The 15,141-nt window shown below is 35.1% G+C and overlaps 1 long non-coding RNA gene across 2 annotated transcripts; it reads left to right on the top strand.

Moving 5' to 3' along the window:
• The first annotated feature begins 4,110 nt into the window (after nt 1-4,110).
• On the top strand, nt 4,111-12,931 carry LOC131875448 (uncharacterized). Of its 2 annotated transcripts, none has more exons than XR_009372303.1 (5): nt 4,111-4,345; nt 4,440-4,680; nt 4,915-5,066; nt 7,559-7,614; nt 12,654-12,931. It is a non-coding gene; the product is annotated as an uncharacterized LOC131875448 (long non-coding RNA). The 2 variants fall into 2 exon arrangements; XR_009372304.1 differs by having other exon boundaries at nt 4,419-4,680.
• Nucleotides 12,932-15,141: the final 2,210 nt, after the last annotated feature.

Below are 15,141 nucleotides of genomic sequence, written 5' to 3'. Positions count from 1 at the left end.
TCTGAGGTTGTTATCTGCCATTGGCTTTAGAAAAATGGTTAGCCATCTGAAGAATCATAAAATGAAGAAATTCATTTGTATTTTTTATTTACAAGTGTGAGACAACTGTTTCCAAATTTTATTCGATTAGAACAACTTGCCACTCGCCCATACCCAATGTAAAAGTTATATGTGTGGCTTTTTGTCGAACATTTAATGAGCATTGGAGATCTTGGAAAGTATGAACCTACTTTCTTCATGGAATTGATGGTTTGATGAGAGATAATAATTCTAAAATGGAGAGAGGGTTTCACAAGTTAATTTTGTGAGTATATAGTGGTTATATGAAATTTAATAATATTTTTTAATATAATTGTGAAAAAATGGTTAACAAATATGACATTCATTTATTACAAGAATCTCAAAATATAGATTAAAAATTTGAATATATTTAATTTAATGAAACAAAGTTTGTGACTATGGTAAATTTAAGATTAATGTTTCAAATCTAGTCTACCATCGTTAGTTGTTCTTAGGCCAAATGAAATATGATTAGATCATTCTAGCTCTGTTTTAAGATCCATGGATCAAACCCCTCTAGCATCATTTGGAAGGCTTGGCAGTTTGTCTCACAATGTCTAACCAATTTGATTAGTCCCTTACACATGGTTTAAGCTTTGCTACTTCTTCCATCTAGTGAAACCAATTGATTCAACAAGATAATAAACCTCTTGACCTCATTAACAAGTATGAGTGCTAAACACCTCTTTAAAAAAACATCATCCAAGTATTTTGGGAAATGTGCGATCCAATTAACTTGAAAAGGAATTCTTTGTAATAGCTCGAGCTTCAATTCATCCCATTCACTTGAATAAACAGACAATTCTAGACATTCAAAAGCTCATCCCATCTATCCTTCTCTCTATCCTTCTCTATTTTGTACTCCACTTTTTTTCAATCCAACTTTATAGCAGATAGAAGATATACTTCAACATCAATTTTTACCCCTCCTTCCCTCAAACCCCTCTCGCTTTGTTTCAACACTAAATGAATATCTAAATTCCAATGGACAATAAAATAAACTTAATCTTTATATTTGACAGCCTAAAACTGAGTAATAGCAATCCCAATTCATTGTGTGGAAAATCCTTCACATCATGTCACTCATTAGCATCGACCTCAAATTTCTTTATTCCTTCCCCAAACTTAAAGTCTTTCCAGCATGTCTTCTAATTTTCATACTTTGGTTATTCCTCATGTCTTCACTAACTGCCCTCTTCCCTCATTCATGGTCTTGGAACTCTGCTCTTCTGGACTTATTTACTCTTCACAATGTGATCACCAATGCTTAACAAGAAAAACTTTTTTCAAATTTCATATTTCGTTCATACAATGAAACTCAAATGCTTATTGCTAATATGTCACACCAGATGGCAAATCTGTCTATAGCGCTTAAAGAACAACTAAAGGTCGACAAGGACCTGGAAAGACAAGTCAAGAATTCCTCCAACTGGCATTGGAGGAAAGCATGATATGATATGGACTCTATGATTGCTCGGATCGAGAAGGATCTACCCCACTGAATACCACCTCCTGTATGTTGCGCAATGAAGGAAAAAACAACAGAACTAACTTCGAACAAGAACCTAAATAATGTGCAAGTCAAGGTCAATCGAATTGCCACTAATGCTGGCGTACATAGGGAATGGACTATTGCTGATTAATTCCTGCTTTAAAGTCTTATGATAAATGTTGCTCTCAATGCCTCATTGTCAAACTTCTCTTTGTTTAGTGTTCCTATTAGAATTAGGATGCTCGCATTTGTCAATTATGCAAAGCATGCCACACAAGTTGCTCTATTTATAAGAAATTTCTACATTCCTTTTTGTTCATTATGATATGCATTCTTTGTGTTTGTATCCCTCCAGCAACTAAGCACATTTTGTATATGTGCTTGGTTGCTCGGTTGCTCTGTGTTATGGTGGTGATCTCCATTTTGTTTGGTCATGTGATCTCGCTATTTGATCTGTTGTTTTTGTTATACTTGTAAGATCGATATAATATTAAAAAATGTTAATTTTTTTGTTTAGGTTGTGTATAGTGAGATTTAAATTAGATCACAACTTTTATAGGTCTAAATGATTCTTTAATTTGTATTATAAATATGAATAATGTTATGTATGATAGTAATTGTTGATATTTAAGAGTAAGAAAAACAAAAATAAATTCAGATTTTAGACAAGCAACAGTTGTGCAAGAAGAATAAACTTTGAACATTGATTTATGTGGTTCACCACAATGGCTACATCCACAAGAAGGGGAAACTCTGTTTATTAACTCGATTTTTACAATTACAGATATGTTCAAAATAGTAGCTTTCATCATCTATATATTATGTTATCCACATATTAAAATTTCAAGTCCAAGAAAAAATATTAATAAAAAAGTTTAGTGGAATAATCCACTTTTATTAAAAAAAATAAAAATTTCAAGTCCAAGAAGTAAACCAAGAGACAACCATGAGAGAGAAAATCAAGGGAGTTAAACTGTCGAAAACCATTGGATTTGACACTCAACAAACTCCCACTTGATGTCCATTCTTGCTGCAAGGAAAATTGCTCAGAGATGTCCCCCACTTTTCCAGGCTTATTGTTACATCTTGACAAGGCCAAGAAAAGTCCTACAGAACTCGAGCTTCTCTTTTGTGACTTGATTCACATTAGTAGGTATCTTTTCCACTTTCAGCTTGCCCTCTTCAAGAACATCTCAGATAAAATGAAATCTCAGCTCAATATGTTTAGTTTGATTGTGAAATGTTGCATTCTTGGCCAAATGAATAGCACTTATGCTTTCACGAAAGAAAGTATGCTATTTGCATCCCATTGCACCCAAGAAATGCTGCAACCAAGCCATTTCCTTGGCCCCTTCAGTGAGAGCAATGTATTCAACTTCGATAGTTGAGAGTGCAACTACTTGTTGCAATCTAGAAACCTAACTGAATGCTAACATAATAAATGTAAAAATATAACCAGTAATTGATCTCTGTTTCTCCAAATCACTAGCCATATCAGAATCAACAAAACCTTGCACCTTCTTTCCCTCCAAAAATCAAAACATAATCAGAAGTGCCTTTGAGGTACTGCATTCCAATGAGGCTTACTTGGATTGCTTCATGTATTGGCTAACTACTCCCGTTGCATGAGCATACCATCATGTACATGATGCTTGTGTCTTGGGACACATCTCGGAGGATAGCCAGAAATAATCACCAAGAGGTGTGCTTACAGCGTTTTCACCCTTCATCTTTAATCTGTCCAAGAACTTATTAATGTATTTTTCTTGTGACAATTTGACTTCTTTTTTCTGCCTACCACTAATTATTGTCATGCTGCTCCCAAATCCTTCATCAAAACATGTTAGCCAATTTTTTGTTTCAAATTTATAACAACGTTCATACTAGTGCTGGCCACATAATAATTCTAATACAAAAACATTATTGTCCAACAATTTGAAATAAACACATGGATTAGATTCACACCTTGTGAAGTGTTGTTCAACCCTAAAAGAATCAGAATTGACATACCATTGTTGTGAAGCTACAAGCTTCTCTTCAATCTGCAAAGTAAGCTTTCATGCCCTTCTTTTTCGAAACATTTAGGTTGCTGCACGTACAATTCTTCTTCTAAATCACCATGAAGAAACATAATCTTAACATCAAGCTGCTCCAATTGGAGGTCATAGATAGCTTCTAAACCCAAAACCAATTGGATGGTAGTCATCTTCACAAGAAGTAAAAAAAAATCATTGAATTAAACAAGTAGTTAGTTTTTCGAGTTTACATACGCTATCATCCCTAGAAGATATGAAAAATTCCTTGACAAGAATCTATCGCACACTTATTTTTATTGGTGTCGCCTGAAATTTGAAAGAAAAAAGAGTTTGGGGGTGAACGAGAAGTTATTAGTTCCTGTTCGCAGGGAGGGACTATAGCCGAGGCCTATTTAGTTAACTTGTGATTAATGCAATTGCAATGAGTGAATCAAAAATCAGTATTCACAAATATTTTTTCCTTTTTGTTAATGTCAGGTGGGTCAACTTGCCTATTATTTAAGCAAAATGTTTTAACCAAATTTTGTGGCATTTAACGATTGGCGATATTCACCGTCCGCAGAGGCTTGCACGCTTCTCGACGATAGAGAACGCACAAGTCCAGAGGCAGTTGCAGGGGCCGCCGAAATGAAAGTTTGCAGAGCGCAGACAGTAGAAAAACATGGCCGGCAAAAGAGACCTGCAAATTGAAAGCAACATTTGGCGAGATCGCATGCAGTATGCATTCAAACTACACAGTTGTCCCTGCCATGAATTGGTATTAACGTTGCTTGCATTTTCTTCTCTCGTAAATTTTATTTCAAACTTGCATATAAAATGTGATGATATAGTTGATCTTTGATTTTTTGTAGGCTTCCAGCGGAGCATGGACAGGTGGCGATTGGGGGTTTCAATTTTTCCAATTTTAAATTCCAGAGGCTACATTTTCTTTGTCATTTTTTGCTCTGGTACCATCTTGGGTTTGCCTCTGCGATCCCGTTAACCTTCTTTCGAGATACGTTGATAACCCCAAGCTTCATTGTTGATCATGCGCCAGAATCAGCCTTAGTGCATTCATCTCTCGCGCAAATCCCTTTGTCCTAGTCTCATCTGGTAAATATTTTGATCGACATCATTCAAGTAAGAGATTTTGTCCAAAATCTTGAGATGGTCACTTGCCATGTTCGCTTGCCATTTAACTTCTCACTGTAATGGACATTGGCAGATTACTTTTAAAGATTTCATTAGTTTTGTTTTCTATGCGACCATGATTGCATGCAAATTATGATTATACTTTTTTTTAACAATATTTATATTAAGAAATAGAACTTTGTTCAATGTCTGCAGGTAACATTTGGCTATTAAGGTTATAGCTGTCTCTGCATGCTGGTTTCAAGTGGAGGATCCTGGAAAGCTTTAGGGCATAGGGTAGAGCGTGAGCCCTAATTAAAAATCTTTGTTGCTACTAGTTGGATCAGTTGGCTCCCCATCCTTGATAGGTACCCATTTCAATTAGTTTAAATTTACTATCATAATGCTTTGTTTCCTTCTCTGTTAATCTCTTTGTGGGCGGGTATTCAAAAGATGTTGCTATTAATGGCAGATAGGAACAATCCTCCGAAACCAATCTTCTTTTTCCAGGGATAGGGCATAAATACTCTGCGGGTTTAAATTGACGTCCATTTCATCATCGCTAGGGGTTGGAATCTGCAAGTAAGAAACTAGAAGGTCAAGCATTTAGTTTTTGCTATAATGGAAGGTCGTTGATATTCCCATACATGGAAATGAGTGCATTCTTCATAGAAATGTCTAGTTTGTATCGCATTTTGATAATGCAAGTCTCTTTTTCAACAAATGTTCTTTGTTCAAGTAAAACCTTAAATTTGTTCCATTCCATAGCCGAAGCTCACATTGCATATCAACAGTTTTGTTTGTCAAAACATTTCTTCTGTAAACATCATCAAAAGATAAAATGTGCAAGCCTAATGGTTTTATATTCATTTTTTGTGTCTTACCTAAACTAGTTAAAAATTACGTAATTAACTTTTGTAGTAAATATTAAACAGAATAACTTTCCTCTCCTTGGTGGTAAAAAGAATTTGCTCTTAAAAAAAATTGTGTTCTTCCGAGCTATAAAACATAAATTTATAGTAATCAATAATGGGCAGAAGAAAGCACGATAGTGGCAATGGCACCCCTTCCTGTAAACGGAATCACTCTACTCTTCTCGGCCAAATTTTCCTTAAATTTTATCTACTCTTTTAATAATGTGGAAGAGGCAAGCGATGTCCCTAACAATGATGAAGGTGGAGAAGAAAATAAGACTACAAAAAATGCTTCATCAAAAGAATCCAACCATTACACGATATCATTGACCTGTAGAATCTCTTCTTTGGCACCTTCCAAAATTAGTGCATTTTCCTCATAATATAAATGATGGTAAGACTACTACATAGGCAGTGCTTGACTACAATCTTGATATCCTTCAATACATTTACCCTCCAATTGAAATGAAGTCACGAATATTAGTCCGATCTACAAATTCTGTATTAATTTGCCAAAACAGAGGTAGGATTTTAATTCTAACCTTGGAAAATGCACTCAAGGGGTTTCAAAAATTGCTAATACCTTGCAGCACCACTAAGCTGTGTTGATGATTAGAATTTAGACTCATGAATGTGTTTCTCTTTTACAAAACTGAAACAAAATTAAACACTAGTAAGACAAAAATAAATAAAAATTTGTCTCGGTAAGACAAGTATTATACTTCAGATTTAAATCCTAAAGAGCAGACCTATTTGAAAATACATTGGAAAGCAACATCTACATGAAATGCATAATTTCTCCAACGCTGCAGGTGACAGCAATTGATTGTTAACAGCCATTGCCATCATTGAAACAAAACTAACAAATAAAAAGAATAATAAGAATGAGCAAATTAGTCTTTAGGATTTAATTTTAGTAATAGAAAAGACGTATTCAAACAATGCCTTGCAATGAAAATGGGGCAGAACTGACCTTTGCAAGTTTTGAAGTGATAAAAACAAAATGGGAAACAAAAACAAGCGATGTTCAAGATTTCAATTCTAAGCCCATTAAAAACTCTGCCAAAAAAAAGTAACACATTTTAAGTCTTCTGCAGGAGATCTATCATTACCTTTTATGAATGCTTTGCATTAAAATAGAGCGCATTAAATAGGAAATAGGAATAATGGTTGTGATTTCCTTTTGCTTTTTGACAGAGCATAGCATCTGTCCACCAAATTAGCAATCTAGAAACTAGGAAAGTAGCTACTAACTTTCCCTTCTATTCAAAGGAAACTTGTATAAACTTATGCATGTAACTAACCATACTACATCCACAATATTATCTTTATTGCTCTGACATAGGTGAGCAGAGTTACAAAACACAAAAGAAAACATCTCAACAACGTTTTTCTGTTAAAAATCCCCATGAAAGAAAATATCTAAATAATGTGGCACTGAAGAGATTCCAATTACCTAGACCTGTAATATTGTTTAAATAAATCTCTTCCTTTAGAGAATATTGTCTGATGAACTGTCATCAAAAGGATTATAATTGCTTCCAGATGTGAAGAAAACAAGATTTGTTGAAAGAGGCGTAGATATTTTAATGCAAATCAATTAGTCAAATGTAAAACTGTACGTGTTTGCAGTCTATAGTTTATTTCAGCATCCTGTTAAACTGTAGTCTTCTCATGTATCTATGCTTCATTTATGCTTCATACCTTGAATATGTTTATTGCTTCATATATGCCCTACATATATCTATGTGTATACATGCGTATGCCTCATGCCTGATGTGTTTTCAGCATATGTGTTCTGTATGAATGCCCTTCTCATGTATACTTTGTCTTACATGTATTATAGGTTTGTTTCATGATTGATGTGTTTTCAGCATGTCTACTCCATGTGTAGCTTCTCATGTATGCTTTGTATCTTACATGTTTTTACATGCATGACTGAGTAGGATACCTCCACAGCCTAAAAGTGTTTGGCAGTTTCTTCTCCTATTTTCAAATCCAGGTACTTTTCTGCATCTTTTTTCTATATCTGGCTAATTATGTCTATTTTCCTCTGTAATATGTTACTCATTTTTGAAATTACTCATTGTACTATAATAAACCTAAGGAAGCCTAATGAAAACAGAGGAAAGCAAGATACTACACGCCTTTTCCCTTGCTTGCATCAATGCTTGTAATTCTACCTATAAATAGAAGGATTATATTTTGGACTCTCAATTCTATTTGATATCAAGGTTTAAATGCTAATATGGTGTCCACAGAGTGTTTTTGTCCTCATTTTCTTTCCAAAATAACATCTTTTCAAATCTGATTCTCCAATGTGCTTTACCCATTTCTAGATTTTTCTTTGAAATTTGTATTCTGCTATTTGATCCTGAATATAGACAACTAGCAAGGCTTGCATGTAATTCTTAACACATGCATACTAAATTATGATAAGCACACCACCTTAGCAGCATTTTTGAGATATTTTCAGGGGGCTGATCCAAAACTTGCATTAGATCATGTTTTTTGTGTGCTTGTGCATGGTATAATTCATTATTATTTTTATCTAACTTGATGCTGTTTGTATTTTTTTAAGTCACTATTAATTTCTTTTCTTCAAATAAAAAAAGTCTGGTACCACCACAAGCAGATGGCACTGTTTTACCATAGACTCTTATACCTAATGCAATGGTTAATTTTGCCATATTCAAGTGATCATTGATGTACACCATCGGTTGATTTTATTAGTTTCAAGTTTCTTTCATGTCATTGAATGCTTTAATTTGGTTGTCTCCAAGTAATATTGATACATCTCCATGTTATAATCATGAATGTCCAGTCCATGATCATTAGCTTCCTGCCAGGATATTTTCCTCACTGTCATGTAGGCAATCTTTCTTGCTCACTATTCTTTGTATGCTCACTATTGCTCGTCTCTTCTATCATTTTAAGTCCAATAGAGTTTGAAAATGTTGAAAACATCTTATTGAGTGTGTTGGATTTTGCCAACCATGAACTCACAGCTTATAGTCTGGAGACTATACACAATTATACCTTTATTTGTGATAGTCAAAACTGGTCACTGTAGTTAGTACTTTGTTAAATTGCCCCATTTTCTCATACCAAAACCAAGCCTGGGACAAAAAAATTTCTTCACAGTCCTATTAATATGCTCCATGAAACAAGACAAGAATTAACGTCATCTTGGTCTTAAAGTCTAAAAAAATTACGATTTGTGTTTACACCAACCCGTCTTGATATCTATAGCAGCGATATAATATTATTTTTTTAGAAAGCAAAGGGGGGGCCTTTGTATTTGTAATGCCTACAATTAAATTCATACCGCCCAGCTAGCATTTCTTGCATTGGGTGCACATACCTGCCCTGAATCTCTACTCCAATCTGTAGAGTTCTTGTAGATGCTGTAATGATAATGAGAAAACTAAAGCTTTACAAATGTGGAAAAATCCTGTAATGAGTTGTCACTTGTCTCTATATTTATCTGGATGAAATTGTAGAATCTTTTTTATTTACTTTGCTAGTTGTCCTGTTTGTAGCCACATTAAATTTGCAAGGTGTGTTGCACTATCATCATATGCCAATAACATCAAAAGATGCTATTGAGTGGAAAAGAAAAAATTGAATTACCAATGAAATATAATGCATGAAGATATAAAGATACGATGCAAATGTACCAAGCTATTCATGGGATGTAGCTCCCCAACCGTTTAAGACTAAACAAGAGTCCTCTTACATTTGTAATTTAGTGCTTCTATATATATAAATCCACTTGCATGGAATTAAAGAAACAAAGGTGTACAAATATTTAGGCTCTTCCCAAATTCTAATTTTCAGTTGCTAAATTCTACACATGATACAAAAAGGGCATAGCAGAGCAACTCCAAACTTGATTGATAAACAAAGCAAAATAGAAGACATCTGGTTTGTGTCTTTTAAATTCATTTCATTTCCTTTGTACAATTCTAAAACCTGTATTCATCTCCAATTTATTGACATATACAAAGGCGCGCATCATTCCAGAGAATCTCATTCACATTTGTATATCTGTGCCCGTGAATTAGACACTGCTGCAAAATTTCTGACTTTTCTGTACTTTCAGTGTGTGGAACATTGGATAGATTACATACCTCACTAGGCTCCCCCTGCCCACAACATACAACATAAATTTAATCACATATCTTCGGTAGCATGCAGACTTAATTTCTAGCTCGGTCATGAGATTCAAATCGAGGGGTTCAAGCTTTGAACCATGTATAAGGTAAATAAAAAGAATTCTCTGCATGGGGTTCTTAAGGGAGTCCCATAATTGAATTGGCGTCTGTCTTGGCCATGCCTTAAACATTAACTTTCACATTTTGCCTTTTTAATTGAGATATGTCAGGGTCTGGTGGTATGTTAGAGATAGTGCCATTATCGCAATTAAATTTGGCTTGCTCCACTCAAGATATTGTACAAGTCCCGGGTGAATTTTGGCAGCACATTATCCCTAAGAAATTGCATATAAATCCAATGGTATCTTAAGCTTTGACAGTTCAACTTGAAACTATTTATTTGTAGAAGAAGTAAACAGCAAAAACCAAAGTGGGATATTGGGGGAGGCAATTCAGTTTTTGGTTTATTGTAGCCTCTCTCAAGTAGAGCTATTAGGCTTGCTCGGGGTAAAATACACCAAGGTGGGATTTGAACTTGAATCAATATCCTTATAGACGTAAATTAATCCCTCTTAACTACCATACTAGCAAGCAAGATTAGTTTTTCATGTCCGTACTTTGGATATACATAATTACATTACTTTAGGGAGCTGAAATGACCAAGGAACATGGCAGAAGAGGGAAACTTTTAAGACTGGAATGTCATTGGACGCACATGACTAAGTGTGATGTTTTCGCTGCTTCTGATAGTGGGACCTTTTTGCATTTGCCATGGTTGAAGTGAATTCACTGTGCTAGATGACAAATCGGCTGCAGTGCTTGTGTTGTTGCCACTTGTTGCCACTTGCTATTTCACCAAAAACAACAAAATACTCAATTTCAAAGCTCTTATTGCACAATAAAGCCTGGACATAGATGTCCGATACCACTCTGAACATTTGGTAGCGTTAAAGAAGTTGTTCTTTTTCTAAAACATCCCATGAAGTATAAAGATTGGGTCCTTTTTGGATCACACCTCCCAAATTAGAGGCTTTTGGTACCTAAAAGCTTAGGGACTTGATGGATCAGGGAGGAAGAACCCCTTAACAGATGACACGTGCTATCCCATCGTGCAGTCTAATACAAAAACTAACTAAAATTTAGTCCATCTTTGCCTCCAAGCGTTTGGATGATACGATGAAAATTTACTTGAACATGGATTAACTATTTCAACATTAGCTTTTTCCATAAGTATAATTTTTTTGTTGCCACTCATTTTCCCATGAAGATGCAGGGTCTTAGAAGAGTGTTCTTGCCAAAATAATTATACAACATGAAAGATTTACCATTTTTGATAACTTGGTATTTGTTCCTGCTCCAATAGAAAACTCCCTTTTGGTCAAACAAGTAGAGGCTGCCAAAGACAACTCCACAAACATTCACAGAAGCATTATCCACCACATTCTCATCAGCAAATGTAGAATCAACAGAAAACTTTAATTTACGTTGCTTTATCAACAAGCATTTATGTATCATCTTTAATCCAATCTAAACTGGCTTAGGGTGTTGGAAAGTCTTTATCGACTAAACTTTGTGCAATCAAATTAGATTGTGAACATGAATCAAACAAAACACCAATCTTAACACCAGCGACACGTGTCTTAATGCTGAAGAAGGCATCTATATGCATCACACCAACCTTCTTAGTAGCGCAAGAAATTGAGAATCAATTTCAGAATTGCATTCAATCTGCTTACCCTTATGAATCACTACATCATCTTCATGCATAGAGTGCATAGAGGTTTTCTTATCCTTTTTACCTTGTTTTCGAGGGTTCTCTTTTGGATGTAATTTCCAACAAGATGACTCCTCATGACCATCCTCATCACAATGGTCACAATTTTTATCTTTTGGATTGGCCTTAACTTAATTTGACTTAGATGAGGAAGTAAAGACATCGATCTCAAGATGATGAGCATGTGAACATGTTTCATCTACGTCCTTTGGTTGGAAAGCAATACAGGCCTATAGATATGATTATGAAGACCTCCTATGTATTTCATTAGGATATGTTCTTTTAAAAGATCTTTACTGATTTGAATAACCCTTCTACAAAATTCACTAATTTATTCCTATACTCGTTGTCCCTGATTCTGTTTTAAAAATTGTCATTCCATGTTCTTTCCTCTTTGTGACATATTGGATATAATTGCTTCCAAATTAATTGCTAAAAAATGTTCCCAAGGACTTATAGAAGTATTTTTCAAAGCCAAGGAATACAAGAGACTCTCAAACCAAGACAAAGCATGTTTTGCCAACCTCAGTCTAGCAAATGGGATATTTGATCTAAACTGAGATTATGCATACAGAAACATACCCCTCTTACCACTGTACTGTTCTCCCTTTGATCCAGTTTCCTTCTGATATTCTACACCGTAGAATATTACCTAAAACATCTAACTCATCCTCATCTAGTCAAAATAGATTCATAAATATATCGCGTGGAAAATCTGAGATGCAGATTCATGACTCGCTAGCTTGAAAAATAAAAATGGCTCGCTGGATATTGCATCTCTTTTAGGTTAGATTTGAGAAGTGAATAAGCGTTGTCTATCTTTCAATCTTGAGCTTTCATGCCATGTATTGTGACTTTGTGGTGTACAAGTTTTTTTCAACCAACTTGATGAAGAATATTGCTAATGTCATTCTTGGCCTTGAATGGTGACCCCTTCTATTTTGCTTCGCTTTCTAATAGTGATCCGTAGTAGTCCATTTGGGTTATAATGGCCTCATGTTCTTTTGGCATATAATGTTAGTATTACTTTTTGGTTATTGTCTGTCCTCCCACATTTTGCATAAATGGTTTTGTACATAATAATGATATGTGTGCGGTTGCATTTTGCAGATCTTTGAATGCAGAGGCTAAAAATAGTCACAAAAACACAACCAGAAAGCTCAGAAAGCCTACAGAGAAGCTCAGAGCAGCCAAAAAAAGTATACAAAGAAATTGAATGAGAAAAGGCAAATGAAATCAAACAGTTCATTACCATTGTACTAGTTGTGTACATAGTTAATCGACAAACAATGTTCAAGACAAGAATCAATTAACAATGCTCAAAGAATATATGTCAATACATATACATATTTCCTCTTTTTATACATATTTCCTCTTTTTGCTCTGTATTGCAATGTTTTGTCAAAGCACCCAATCAATCATTTCTTGCTTGGTTTCGTTCTTTAATTCTGTCACTTTATTTTGTTGTGAAATCAAAGCTATCGGAAGTTGTTTTATGATTTGTTCCTTTGACATATACAATCCACCATGAAACCTTATTCTTCTAATATTTTTGGACATCTTTTGGAAAGGCCAAAACACATAAATGGAATTTGTTTCTTATATTTAATGATGTTCAGAATTTTGATCTATCATATACAGACAAGTGACTTGTTAAGGTCTAGCTCAATAGGCTTTCGGATGTGACTTTTTGTTTAGTTATCACATAGTAACTTAATATTATTTGTTAAGGTCTAGCTCAATAGGCTTTCGGATGTGACTTTTTGTTTAGTTATCACATAGTCACTTAATATTATTTTTGGTGTGACTTTCTGTTTAGATGACATAATTGACGTTATTTAAGGGTATCTACCTACTTGTCTTGATTGTCAAGGTTCTCAAAATCAATTCCCTTAAAAGATTTAATTTAAAAAGTTATTTTGAATCATGCTCTAACACTTCAGTTCGAACTCACAAGTTTTTGCATGAAAGCATTGCCCTTGCTGCAAGCGACAACACAAGACTAAATGCCCAAACCCAAGCAAAGACTCCTGGCAGGAACTTCGCTGCTTGCAGCTCTTGTTTTAAAAGGCATGTCAATGGTTTTGTTTAAATTTAAGGACAAAGTCGGTTAGAGTAGGTTAGGTTAGTCGTTTTTTCTATCAAATAAGTGCTACGACGCATGTGCTTGCCCTTTTGGGTAGGTTTGTACAACCGATGTTTGCCCTAAGTGCCCTAAGTGCCTTGTGTGTATGTTTTCTTGGTGGAAGCCTTGTGTTCTTCAAATTTTGCAGATCATTTCCAAAAATGTTTTGTATTTTCAACAAGAAAGCAAGTAAAGGGAAAGCTTCAAGGGTTAAAAAAAAGAGAGAGAAAATCAAGGGCATAAATAAAATCATGCGAAACATGTATCTCCATTCCGTTTATCGGTTCTTATATACGGTAAATGGTAGCCTTCACTTTCTTTTTTTTTAAAGAAAAAAGAAGGAACAGATAAAATATTGCATGATTCAAAATTATTCATCTTAATGCATCATCAGAATTGATTCCATGCAAGAGAAAAGGAAATTGACATACATGCAAAGAAATCTGGTAGAAGCCTCATATATTCCTATGCATATTTCTTTTTAAAAGCGGTAATTACATAAGGTTATGAACATCATTTTCAAAAGATAAAAAAATACAAAATGTTGTTTTATTTTTCCTTTTCTTTTTCTTTCTTCCTCTTTCTAGTTGATGCAAGTAGTCCCCAATAGCAAAGAGAGTTCCCTGAGTTAGTTAGATGCATTTTGACTGTCGATGTCATCCTCGTCCTCATCCTCATCTTCAAAGTCGAAATCATCTGACCACTCATCCCCTTTAGAGTCCATGTTTCTGCCAAAGACCAAAACCTTAAATTCTTCAATTCAAGCTATATCCGGAGTTAGGTCATGTCTTGAGAGCTTCTTGAGAAACTTGCACGCAGGGAGGGAATGATCTCTATGCTCTTCCAAGAACATGGTGCAAAAGTTGGCAACGAAGGGAAGCCAAGGCACAACCACATCTCTCTCTTCAAAGGCCTTTAAATCGATCATGACAGGAAGCTCGACCCCATACTATGCATGCCTTAGAACCTGGTCTAGCTTGCCAATGAGCTTGTCTCCAAACAACCCACATGTTAATTTGGTTACAATTGGTGTTGGTTTGCCCAAATCTAGCAAATACTCAACAAAACATGACACAATATTTGTGTCCACCCGGTATTTGTCCTTGTTGGCAAGGGAATCTTTCCCGAGCACCCACTTCACCGCTGCAATGACTAAGTCATTATCTATCCCCAGTAGACGTTCAAGGCGAACATTACTGACCATCCCAAGGAAGACTTGTTGGACCCTTGTTATTGTCAACCTCATTGGAGTATCCATTTCTCACAACAACGATTTTCCTCTGTTAATCTCTTCAGAAGCAACTTACTTTTGGAATGATTGTAGGGTTAACAAAAGCTCGCTTTTATAAACATGCCAGCCTTTTCGCACAAGCCTACCTTTATTCCTATTATTAATTTTGGCAAGAAATCATTCTTAAGAAAAGGCAACACATGACAATAGTCTCAAGAAGGGCAATTTCCCAAGGCAAATAT

Source organism: Cryptomeria japonica, chromosome 4 (genome assembly GCF_030272615.1).
Source record: "Cryptomeria japonica chromosome 4, Sugi_1.0, whole genome shotgun sequence".
Lineage (NCBI taxonomy): Eukaryota > Viridiplantae > Streptophyta > Pinopsida > Cupressales > Cupressaceae > Cryptomeria > Cryptomeria japonica.
Note: the sequence above shows the minus strand (reverse complement) of the source record. Positions and strands in the feature narration are given on the sequence as shown.